The 12,663-nt window shown below is 50.2% G+C and overlaps 1 long non-coding RNA gene across 1 annotated transcript; it reads right to left on the bottom strand.

The window, feature by feature from the left end:
* Positions 1-2,479: 2,479 nt before the first annotated feature.
* Positions 2,480-4,915, bottom strand: LOC121058326. The gene is made up of 2 exons (XR_005814172.1): positions 4,745-4,915; positions 2,480-2,918 (listed from the first exon to the last, which is right to left on the bottom strand). It is a non-coding gene; the product is annotated as an uncharacterized LOC121058326 (long non-coding RNA).
* Between the last annotated feature and the right edge of the window lie 7,748 nt (positions 4,916-12,663).

Raw genomic sequence — 12,663 nt, 5'->3', positions numbered from 1 at the left:
TTAAAGTTATGCTCTTCACCTCCTCCCCTTTCTTCCTTGAATTTTTAAACCCTGTCATTTCCACCATCCCCCCCCCCCCTTTTTTTTTTTTTAAATAAAGAGGATTCTTTTCTACGCTCAGCCCTTCAAAGAAGTCAGAAGATGTGGTGTTTTCTCTCGCCTTTGTACATTCTTCAGATGCATCTGCTGAATATGGAGGAGTGTTCCTTTTCATATTCCCTGCTCAAAAGGATCAAAACAAGGATCTGGGGACTGGAACGTGGATTGTTATTAGGGTAGAAACCCCAAAGCATGGATGCTGATCTGATCCTGCCCCTCTCAGATACTCCCCAGATCCTCCAGCCCTCACATGTGGTCTCATACCACCACTTTGCCATTCAGGGGCATGTGCTGGGGTTGGAAGTCATAACCGAAGTGGCTGGGTAGATATTTCTCCCCCTCCACTATTCTTTTAAAGTGAAAACTTGCCCATTTCAGCTAAGCTAAAGTCTCAACATAGGGGAGGATTTTATCTAAACAAAACTAACAACTACTAACTATGCCTACTAGAGAACAGAGGGGATTTGGGTCAAAAAATCTGAGTAATTTCAATGGAAATAACACACTGTGATTATCAGTTCCAAGTCTGTTTCCCAGCCCGCCTTAGTCTAATGCCTCTGCCTACAGCCAGGTCCCTGCAAGCTCATTATCTCCATTTCTCTCTGGGTCACAGGGAGCAGCTTCTGGCTTGGCCTTGCCTTTGTCTGGCCAGCGAGCCTTTGTGCTCAGGGAGCTGGGGACGGGTCTTGTGGCCAAATGAAAGCCACAGGATAGAGCACATCACATGCCAGTGCCCTTGTTCTCCTCCCCCAGTCAGCTGGGAATTGAAGCGACAATTATCTCAGCTTAATGAAAGGTCATTAATTCCTCAAGGCAGAGATTCCCCCAAGGAATGACAGCCCAAGGGTCAGAGTACTTCTTGCGTTGCCAGCAATCAAAGCAAGACCACGTGGCTGAGTCTTCCCCAGCTCCGATGGCTGCTCAGAGGGCATTTCAGGAGCCTCTTGTTTTGTGACAGCTGGAATTACGGGCAGTTCTACTCAAAAGACCTTTTTATAGTGCAGATAGATGCTCTAATCTGTTTTAATGGGTTTGCCAGCAAAGCCTTGACACATTCTCATTATAGTAATGCTTTAACGCAGAAACATTCATACGATTAGGATAAAGTCTTCAAAATCTTCTCTTTATGGAGATTTTTTTTTTTTAATTATTTTATTACAACACCAGTTTTTAATGCAGTATCTGCATTAAAAAGCGGCTTTGTATGGACCAAATTGGTCCAGCTCCAGCCTCTAACAGAAAAACCACTTCCCAGTTACCAGGTCAGCACCACAGCTGGTGTAAACATGTCTCACCCTCCTCCACGAGCCAGGCTGAGTCAGGAAAGGAGTTTCTGCAGCCAAACGGCACCAGCTCAGGATGTTATCCAGTTTTCATAGACAGCAAAGCATACAGAGATCTTAGGAGTGAGCTGAGCAGAGCCCATGCTCCTTCACACCCCCCCCCCACCCACCCCGTCCCCTCAGGCTGTGAGCAGAGGACAGGGGGACGATCACCTCACCACCTGCAGGTTACTTGCTCCCATTTCTTCCAGCTCCCCCAGTTATCCACAAGGGACTCCCTGCCCCCTATGTGGCATGGCCAAGACAAACAGCACCTTTGGGTGCCAGCAAAGAGGGGAAAAAAGCTATACAGCCTACATAACCAGTGAGCTGTCTGAACCACTGCCCTGAGTCTGTGAATTAAGGGAGAACGCAGTGCAGAGCAAAGGTGAGAACTTTTCGTGGCTAAGTCAATTAACCACAAGGTCTGTGCTCTCCTGTCAGTGCCAAGGAGCATGAATGTATCACACACACAGTTTTCAGACCAGAGACTTCCTCTCACCGCCAGCAGAAGAGGATAAGGGCCAGCCAGTCCCACTGACCAGAGTGCACATGTGGAAAAAACAAAACAAAACAAAAAAACACCACCTCTGCAGGTGGGGTGGTTTCCTTCAACACCTTTATGTGAGCATAAGCAGAAAGCAGCTTGGGCACATGGGAGGACACCCAGAAAGCCCAGGCTGCAGACTGCATCATTTCTTCCGTGGAAATCCTGCAGCTGAGTGCTGCTCCTCACCGCCAGGCTAAAAACAAAGGGCTTGCCATGAAACAGCCCCACACAGAGAGAGATAATTGCTTCGCTGGCTCCGTTACTCTCTTCCTCCACTTATAAAACAGACCCAGCAAAGAGAAGCAAGCAGCTCCTCGTTTAGAGAGGCCAGGAGGATGCTTTCATCTCACTGCCAGGGTGAGCTAAAAATAACCCAAAGGAGTAAGGTATCTGAAACTCGGAAGTTCCAAAGTTTCTCTTAAAAAAAAGACAGCAAAAACAGTTCTGCGCTAGGACAATGCTTGTGATAAATTAACCAAAACCCTCTTGAAATATTCCCTTTCCCAACATACCACAGACCACGCTCCTGCACACCTTGCCCTTACAGCACTACCTTTTTCTTAGCTCCTCTTTCTCTAGATAAAAGCTCTGCCCTGAGCAGCCCCCTCCAGGCTCCTACCACTTTCTGCAGTTCGCCAGAGGGTCTGTCGCAGCAGAGAGGAGGATGCAAGATGTTTGTGCTGTCCTGCAGCCCGGCTCACACAAGCACAGACCTCATGCTGCTGGCGCCCTCAGCACAGATTAGTGCAGCTCCCAGCCTCAAATTAACTATATTAAATCAATTAGCAGAATAATCCCCTTTGGTAAAATAGCTCCACCAAAAAAAATATATTCTTCCTGAAGTCTCAGCTAGTCTCCAAGTTGTGTCCCAGCATCCCCTGGCTGTCCCAGACAAGGCTGGCTCTTGCTTCACTGGAGCAGAGGTCGCCCCTGCACCCTGCAGGCACCTGAGGAGAAAAGGGATATTTAAGTAAGAAATGAGATTATTCCCACTGTCAGCAGAAGAGACGAAATACTGCCAGTCCCAGGAGCCCAGCACAGGTGACTCGGGAGCATTTCACACTCTTTGTAGGAGGAACAGAAAGACCAGAGGGTGCTCAGCAAGCGCGGCTCACCCTGCAGAACAGGGAGCGATCCTGCTGCAGGCAGCAGAGGTTCAGTAAAGGATGTAAAAGTGCTGTCTCAGAGGGCAGACTTATTCCTAATGGGAAAAGCAAGGAAAAGCCTTGCCTCCTCATTTCACTGATGTGAATGAATTTATATTGGCTTAAAATAATATTTCAGCTGGCGATGACTGCCAGTAGAGGGGGTCATGGGTTTTCTGTTTGCCCTACTGAGAAGAAAGGGCTCTCATGAAAGGCACGGAGAGGCAGCACCCCGCTGCCAGCAACTTCTGCCTCAGAGCCGGGAGCAGCAGGCAGCATCTCAGCTCCACAGGAGCAAGGAGGAGCCCTCTGTTCCCACAGCGGCCTGGGGAAGGGTACAGAGTGATGGTGCAGGGAACGGGGCTGGGCTCAGCCCCCTGTGGCAGCCCCAAGAAGGGGAAATGCCATTCCAGAAATGAAGCATGGAGCAGCTCACTGCCCAGATGCTGTAATGGGACAGGACGTGTCTGAGGTGCTGTATCTGTCAGGGAGGGGCTCAGTGCTTCATGTCCAGCTCTGCTGTGCAAGGGGGGCACGTGGTTCCCTGGGCACCCCATAACTCTAGAGCCTGCCAAAGTCTGAGAAGGTTTCCATCAACCTCAGAAACTTTGCAGGAGGCCCATTGCCGCAGCACTCAAACTATTGACCCCGTACAACCAGGGAACTCATCCCCACCTGAACAGCACCTTCACCAGCTCCGTTTTGTAGGACAGGTCGGAAATACCACGAGCCCAGACAGCTCACAGGGTGTACCAAAACCCTACCAGCTCATAGACAAGGCAAGTGGTGAGGCAGTGCTTCTGATAAGCCTGACTGCCCAGCTTCCAGCACAGGCCCGTTCACCGATCTTTCCACGTTCAGCCAGTCCCCATTGTGCCCGCAGGCTGCAGCCTCGGCCATCTACAAGCACGAGTGGTGACCTTTTTTCAGAAGCAGCCAGAGCCCTACACCCACCCTTAGCGTACCGTGGTGTTCCTATTACTCACTGGAGTCAGAGAGACCCCAGCCTCCCCCCGTAGGGCAGAGCATCCAGATCTGCAGGGGCTGTGCAGCTTCCTGGCACAAAGTCGTCGTTAGTGTGTTAATTAGCTGCTGCCAAACATTATTAAGCTTCAGCACGACAGTGGGACGTCAGCACCAGAGCCAGCAGCACATCTGCTGAGGCAGCAGCGAGATCCTGATCCAGAGGCTCACTCTTCCCTTCCCCACGGCTGCCCAGCTCCCCACTCCTGCAGCCACAACCACCAAAACCTGGGGATTTCACCCCAAACACCAGCTGATCGGGGGCACCTCAGGAACAAGCTGAGCAGGGTTCCCCAGGTTAATGGGAAATCTGCCACTCAAAAAGTCACCAGTGATGGGGAAATCTGCCACTCAAAAAGTCACCAGTGATGCTGCAATGATCGGATCCCAGTCTGGACCGCCCAGCCCACTTCTTATCAACCAAATCAAGTGCCTTACATTGACAGGGCTTCCATAAAATCCACCAAGGCACAGAAAATCAATTCATCATTAGACTAGCCAGGCCACAGAGGTAAGTTTGAAAGGTTTGCCAATAGAAAAAAAAAAAAAAAAAAAGAATCTGGTGTTTTTTCAGCCCTAATCCAACCCTCCCCTTCACTTCTTACCTTCAAGCACAAAGCTCTGTCAGTAAAGAGCCGTCACCAGGAGAGGAGATGCATTAGGGTCAGCTCCATCCCTACCTGCTGTCCCAGTGGGTGCTGCTCTGCTCCCTGCTGTCCTCGCCCCATCCAGCGCCTGCTGAGGCAGAAGGGATGAAGCCACTTCGCAGGTGACAGCACCCTGTTGGTAAAGGGGGAAGAAGTGAGACAGAAGAAGCCAGCTGTACAGCTCCACAGCCTAAGCTGACCAAGTATCCCCTTACCTTAGACACTTTTTAAAATGCTCAGCTGCATCTTAGTCCCTAAGGGACTTAAGCATCTTAGTCCCTTCATCCTCTACCAGACCTCATGGGTGTCCAAGCCCTTGCTGTTGCCATCCCTATGCTACCCTGCCATTCCTAGAAGTGGGATCATCCAGAATTAAATGAACATTTCTGGAGTTCGGGGTTAGACTAACTAGGCAGGCATTTCTCATGCAAGACAGGAGAGCAAAACTAAATCTATCAGGGAAAAAAAGGCACAGCAAGATCCCCTTGAGACAGGCTACGAAAAACACGAAGGCAAACAGCTATACAGCAACGCAAAATGCCAAACTGTAGCCCCCCCCTTTTTTTTCTTCTAAGTTTTAAAGAAAGTAACGTTATTCAACATTACTGTGATAGAAAAATCAATTTCTTTGCACCAAATTACCTCTGTTTAAATAGATTCATTTTATGCCAATTGCCAGAGAAATGCATCTTCTATTGGCAGAAAAGCAAAGCTCTTCGCTTCTTTTAAACGAAAGCAAAGCTTCCCACAATGTGTTACCAGCAGGGAGGATGTCGAGGGGCTTTATTTCGTACTTAGTGCTCTCAGTAATGCGGCTGCCTACGTAGCTTCAAAAGGAGCAGGCATTTTTACAGTTAAGAGGCACACGGAGCTTTGCGACATCAAACAGCCACCCCACCAGCACCCGGCCTGCTGAATCAAGCAAAGGTTCTTCCTCTCTTTCCTCTTCTGTCCGGGAACGCTGAGGGTTGGGGAAAATGAGCTGAAAGCAAGTGCTTGCCTGCAGCACCGCGACTGATCCAGAGCCCTGCATCCCCTGGCTGTCAGAGGGACACTGGCTGCGCTCCTGCCCTCCTGCCTGTGCTGAGAGCAAGGAGCTTAAACCTCTAAATGTCTTCAGCCCCGCCCGCAGCAGCCCCCCAGCCCCTCGCTGCTCTCCCAGCCACAGGGGAAGCAGGAGATGTGGGGAAGCAGGAGATGCCGCTCGGCAGGGACGCTGCCACGCAACCGCCCAAGCCAGGCTGAAGGATTGGTACTGGCTCTCTGCACCATTAACGACTTGTTAATGGCAGCAAGGAGCATTTGCAGGAATAACCTCTATCTGTCACGCCACGCTCAGCTGAGAGCAGAGCCAGGAGCACTCAGCAGGGCTCCAGACGCCTTCCTCCAGCAGGACCTAACCAGGCAGGACAGGAGTCACCCACTGAAGGTTTACTGATGGCCTGAATACCCTCCCCATCACACCCCAAAGAGCCAGGGCATGGGAGATGCTTGGGGAGCCCCCTCAGCCCAGCACGCTTCCCAGCGCTGCCACCCTGCTCCGGAAGGGGTGCTCAGCATCCCTGGGTGGCGCGGGGAGGGACGCAGAAGGGTGACCTTGGGAGGGGGGGACAAGGGCAGAAGTAACTGGGCTCCTCCCTGGAGCCTGCTGGGAGGCTGCAAGATGCACGCAGAGATCCACGGCCTCCAGGCAGGATGCATACCACTGTTTTCCCCGATTAATCTTCAACTGCACATGACACGGAGGAATCAGAGAGGATAATTAAGAAAAATGCTGCGACACAAATTCAGTTAGGGCCAAGTCAAGAGCACTTAAATATCCAGGAATAAACACGCCTGACATCCAGTTGGAAAATTATTCTTTCCGAGTCATTGTTCACAAGAACGAGCACTTGACAGTCAGCCACCCCATCCTCCCTGCGCTGAGGAACACCAGAAATAGGCATTTTGCACACATCAGCAAGGGAAGTTTCCTTTCCAGGCAGGGCACAGCTCGACCCAGGCCCAAGGACGTGGTAGGGCTCCCAGGGAAGAGCACCAGAGTCACTTTTGTGTGTTTAAGGTGCTCTTACAAGTGCTCCCACCGCAGCCCCGCAAAGCGGTGACTTCCCAAATGTGCCCTTGGATGACCCAGGCTGAGATGGGTGTGAAGATGCAGTGGCCAGAGACAGCATCTCAGGGGAAAAGACAACCAGCAAAACAAGGCGGATCTACCCCGTCCAACTCTTGCACCTGCCAGGAAACTTCACAGGAGGCAACAGGCAATAACTCAGCCCAGCAAACAGAAGCAATCTCACACTGCTCGTTCCAGACTGGGCAAAACAGAAAATCAATGAGGCGCTCTGGGTTTGTGCCAGTGTCAGGGAAAGCATCACAAAGACAAACCCAGTGGGTTTTTTGCTCTTGGCTCTCACCGGGCTGAGCGCATGCTCGGCTTATTTTCCACCAAGAAATGAGCCTGAAGATTGAAATCCCCCTTCGCGTCCTCTGAATTCTTCCTCTTGCTCTTTCTAGTGCCTACCAGTGTCTTTTGCCTTTTGTGCATTTCCTTAAGTCTTCTCTCCAGCACAGAAGAGCTGATCTTCAGCCGGATAATGAAGGGGCAATGTGCAGGGCCCACGGGTCCCAGCAGCTCGCAGGGTAACAGAGATAGCACGGAGTGCTCAATTGGCAGATAAAGAACTAATCCAGACAGAAAATTGCTTTTCCATAATATGGTGTTCTGCACGAGGAAGCAGAATGAGGCTGGACAGGGTGGTGGGCAGGATGGGACCCAGGCGGCACGCAGACGAGTTACGAGCACCACAACCTGTCTGCAAGGAGCTGAGCTGCAGGCACAGGGACTCGCAGGGCACAGAAAGACCTGACCCAGGCACCGGGGCACCACGGGAGCCTGGGGACGTGTAACTGGAGCAGAGCACCTTCTCCAGCACCAACACGGGACAAGAAACGAGAGCAAAGGAAAGGAAAGTAGAGCTGGAAGGAGGCAACGTGAGGACAGTCCCTCAGCAGGGACCATCTCATCCTAACCTCAAAACCAGAAGGCTGATTTACACCCTGAAACAGTGCATTCTCCAATGCTTGTATTTCACAGCCTTTGCTCTGAGGACTAACAGCACATCCACATGCATGCCTACGGGCCAGAAGGGACGCCGTGCACTTCTGAACCGCCGGGGGGTATTTCAGGAGCACGTTGCACGGGGTAATTTGTCCTTTGACATTGACCGGAGAGGTGAGGGAAGAAAAAAAAGCGTCTCTCTTTGTCGCAGTTGAATCAGCAACAGCAGCTGTGGGATTACACAGCCCGGTTCCCTTCCCTCACTGAATATTGGGTCAGGTCCCTCGGTCCTGCAAGCGAAGGGCTGAACCGTGGGCCCGGCGATTAACATGCAAGAGAGAGGAGAGAACCAGGGCTCATTTTCAACTTGTCAGGGCCCGCAAAATAAATTACAGAATAAAATCCCAGAATGACAGAATAATGAGCAATTCATTTGAAATGTAAAATAAATAGGTAAATCTCCAGTGAGCTGGCAGAATAAATGGGGTTGAGCTGACATTTGGTGATTAAATTAAACAGTAATGACCTCATGAATAATGGGCGACAGGATTGAATCTGGAGGGCAATATTTTCTTAAGTGGGGGGCAGAGGGCTGAGGGACAACATATCCAGCAAGAGGCAAGCTACACATTTTTTAATCTAATTCTCTGCTGAAACTCCCCACTTCTGAAAAGCTGCAAAGCCCTGAGGACAGTTGGGGGCACAGGTAGGAGCACAGGCCGTACCGCTCCCTTTGGGGTGGGGGAAATCACTAGGGCACAAGCTGAGCATCCTTCCTAGCAAAGCACTCGGCCGACCGTCCCCTCCCATGGGACTCCACACCAAATTCAGGGCCAGCTTTTCAAGCTTTCCCTGCCCACGGCTGCCGGTATTATGTTGGTATTATTAAAGGATTATGTTATCAGTGCTTCTAGGGTAATGACAACTGCTGTTTCTTGACCTGCAGCTCTGAGCTTGTTCTTTCACTTATCAGCTAGAGACAGAGCCTGTCACTGACCCCTGCTGTTAATACTAGCTAAATCTACTGGTGTCCCAAGATGCCTTCCCCTTCTCTAAGAAGCAGGATCCTTGAAGATATGGGGCCAATCTCTCCTTTCCCAGCCAAAACCTCACACACTGGCAGTCTGGGCATGCAGCTGACGCAGGGAGTTCGTTTGCTTTAACTTAGCCATTGACCACGGCAGGTATGAAAAGAGATTTTCATCTTGGCTCGAGGCCAGAAAACCCTGTTCTGTATCAAGCAGAGCAAAAAACAAAAACAAAACAAAAACAAAAAAACAAAAGATGGTTTCAAAACAAAGTTCAGGGTTTCAGAAAACAGAAACACTGAAACCCACATTTTTTTTTTTTTATCTTCCTGCCTCACTTCACTAGTGCCATCCATTCACCAGCTCTCACTCTGCATTTCATTTTGTGATTCTTTGTGACCCGACTGTACACAACCTGCCTGGATCCGTATTGCCTCAAGTCCCCAGGCAGTCTCACTGCTCAAGCTTTATTCGAGAAGAGGGGGACAGCAAGACTCAGACGTGCAATGTCGAGGTACAGAGGCCATTCCAAGATGACAAAGGAGGATAATTAACTCATCGAGACAACATCCACTTTGGTAAATATTGCCAAAGCAATGTTTCATTTAAAGTCTGCAGCACAAAACAGATGAGCTGATTAGGAACTGTTCCATTTGCTAATGCAGAACCACTCACTGGCCTAATAACTTTTCCCCCCGCAAATCAAAGCTAAGCAGAAGTGTTGCCACAGGCCAATAGATTGAGAGCTGGGAAATAAATCTCAAGATCTACAGAGATATAAAACCTAATAATTCTATTAAGATCAAGTTAAGACAATTAAATACTGGTGAGACATCAAAAAGCTAAGTAGCCTGGAGAAGTTGATTTTTATAAATGAACCAATTCATTTAAGTCTATGCCTTCATAAATTGCATTTCATTCTTGCTGTGCATCTCAAGCCCCAAACCTCTCTTGCACTGTTGGCCAGTCCCATGCCCTGCTAAGGGAGCCACCTGGGAGCAGTGCTCCTCTTGCTTACGCTTTTGCCTCGTATCAGGAAGGAGCAAGCTGCTCCTGTGGCTAGGGAAGTTGGTAAATGAACAGGTAATTCAGCATTTCTGGTCCTCCTTCAGAGTCAGAATGAATTTATGTTTCAAAATGCTTTACTGGCCTGTATTACCATTCTCCACACGTCTCTCCTCTTGACCTTAGTCTCTCGGTGCCTCTAAACTCCTCTCTCTAAACTGAGGAATATTACCCCATAGGAATGTGATGAAAAAAGGCAGATAATTAACGCTCATCAGCGCTCCAGGACTTTGACACAGAAGATGTTACGCAGACGTGAAGAACGTCAGCAGAAATATCAAGTTTGATTAGAGCAAGTGACAATCCTGGGGGTGTGGATGCCCCATTTGCCCTAAATACCAGCAGGGGTCTGCCCCTGTCCTGGGTAACAATTACCTGGATGAGCTGATACATGCAGAAGATAAATTGGGCCTTCTGTTGCTTGGTTGGTGCGTTTAACAAGACCCAGTGACATCTCTCCAGATCTAAGCCAGGCAGGAAGCACTTGCAGAGCTGACTGAGTTCAGGACATTTTCAGAGCCGACATGCAGCAAATCCATTCTGTCCCGCAGGGCCGCATGGACAGGTCTGGGCACCCACGGATGGTGTGTGGGGAGGGAGCCTCAAAAGGCATCCCCCCATTACACACCTAGCCCCTGGCCTCCACACCTGCCAGGAACTGGAGACAGCTGCTCCAGCTCAGATCCAGAGCACCACCACGGGTGCTGCCAGCCCTCCTCCCCCAACCCAAATGCGTTCAGAGGAACCAGCGAAGGCAGCTGCCTTGGTCCTCACCACCCTGCTGCTGCAAAGGGCTTTCCTCTCTCCTAGCACGTCAGGACCACAGCTGCCTCCAGCAGCAGAGAAAGTAACTTACATGAGCAGCACCAGGCAAGCAAGCTGAAGGGGATTTAACTACACAGCTCCCTACAAAGTGAAATCGCTACAACACGCTCGTCACAAAGCCAGGAACAGCCACGCAGCTGATCCCTGCACATCTCCTGCTGTCTCTGGGTAATGCTGCAGCCTCAGCCTTGCAGGGCTCAGTAAAGCTATTCCAAACTAAACCCCTGCCCCAGTGCAATGGGAAAAAAAAAAGTCATTGGGCTAAATCCCTGTGCATCATCCCCTGATGCTGGGAGACCAGCACGTTTCTGCTCACCCAGTTTGTTCTACTTCACAACAGCTTAGGAGAATAGGACAAGCAACACAGATGATCAACATGACATAACTCACCCTCTCCTAACCTCTCTTTCTCTCTCCTTCAGCCTCCTGCTCTGCCTGACTAGCTGCATCCTCCTCCCCTCCTGTCTTTCCAGGTCTGTAAGCTTATTTGGACAGCCTCACAGATTAAGAGCCCTGACAAGGAACATCTCTCATCACAAAAAAGAAAACCTTCATCTGGCCAGCAGTATGAAAGAGATGAAAAGCAAATCCATTAGGAAATACCTAGGCTCAATTCTGTATCCTTCTGAAAGGCAATCCTGGGGGCACATCTGGTGTTCCCCTGCGCATCCTTCCCTGAGGCCCCACCGTCTCCCACCCAGGCAAAGACCCTACGAGGGGTGGGTGGTTGAAAAGCCCCAGGGCTTTCCAGCACGTGCTGGATTTGCTGGGGTTGCAGATTCCAGCAGATGCAGAGTTTTGAAGACAGCCGTGGCCCTGGCAGAGGCCCAACAGCAGAGTCCCACGCACCCCCAAAAGTTAAGAGCAGGCAATGCTTTCAGAGACCTTCCTGCCAAAATGTCAGCAGATTCTGCATTGCCAGCAGCCTCAACAACAGATAATAACCACTCTAACAAAATAAAGCGGCTAATACACCTGAAACAACATCTAGTAAAAAAGGGAAATTTAATTGGAAATGTTGTCTGCAATTTAAATGTCAAAGGAGAAATTGCTTCTGCGCTTCCTGCTGTTCACAGCCATAAACCAGCAGTTTCTGGGGGAGACAAGGAAAATGTCAAGGAGGCGCTTTGTGCTTCAGCTCCCTGCACTTGCTGAGCCCTGTTCTGCGGGCAGTCCTTGCCCCAAAGGTCTGTTCAAGTTTGCATTCCCACATACTCAGCCAAAAGCCTTTTCTGCAGGGTGACCAGAGTGCTGCCAGGGATGAAACGGGGCTGGGGGCTCCCAGCTCCTGGCTTGCAGTGCTCCAACTCCTGCCCCTTTGCTTCAAATTGCACCCAATGCCATGGGTGCCCTAACCCCAAAAACCCAAAGGCCACAGGAAGGATGCACAGAAGAGGGACTTGGGCAGAGGCAGCTCTGCAGTGACTCACGTGGCAGCTGCCTCAGCAGCCGGCTCCAGCCGTGTCCCTTTCCCCAGGGACCAGCATTTTGCGCTCACACAAACCTGCTGTAGCCAGCAAAGTTCAGGGCCGGGGCAGCTGCACTAGCACCACCATGTTCTGCTCTTCAGTGAAGGTAAATCAAAGCGAAGTCCTCTTGAGGAAATGTCACATCCTGAGTGGTTTTTATGTATTTGCCTGCAAACCAGCAGTTGTTTAGACATACACCCAACTTCGTTTGTTTACAGTGCTAAAACTGGAGGCATATTTTTTTTTTTTTGTATCAATGACTTAAGCTAAACCTCTTATTTCTTGGACTTTCTTATTGTGAAAAGAACAGAGCACCTGCTACATTAATACAGAGAACACCTTCAGATCTGTGATCACACAGCAGCACATTTCCCCCTCTCCCTCCCGTCCTGCACACCCTGTAGCACTCCCACGCAGCAGCCACAAAGACAG

The sequence above is a fragment of the Cygnus olor genome, chromosome 21 (assembly GCF_009769625.2).
Source record: "Cygnus olor isolate bCygOlo1 chromosome 21, bCygOlo1.pri.v2, whole genome shotgun sequence".
NCBI lineage: Eukaryota > Metazoa > Chordata > Aves > Anseriformes > Anatidae > Cygnus > Cygnus olor.
This window is presented reverse-complemented; position numbering and strand designations above follow the sequence as displayed.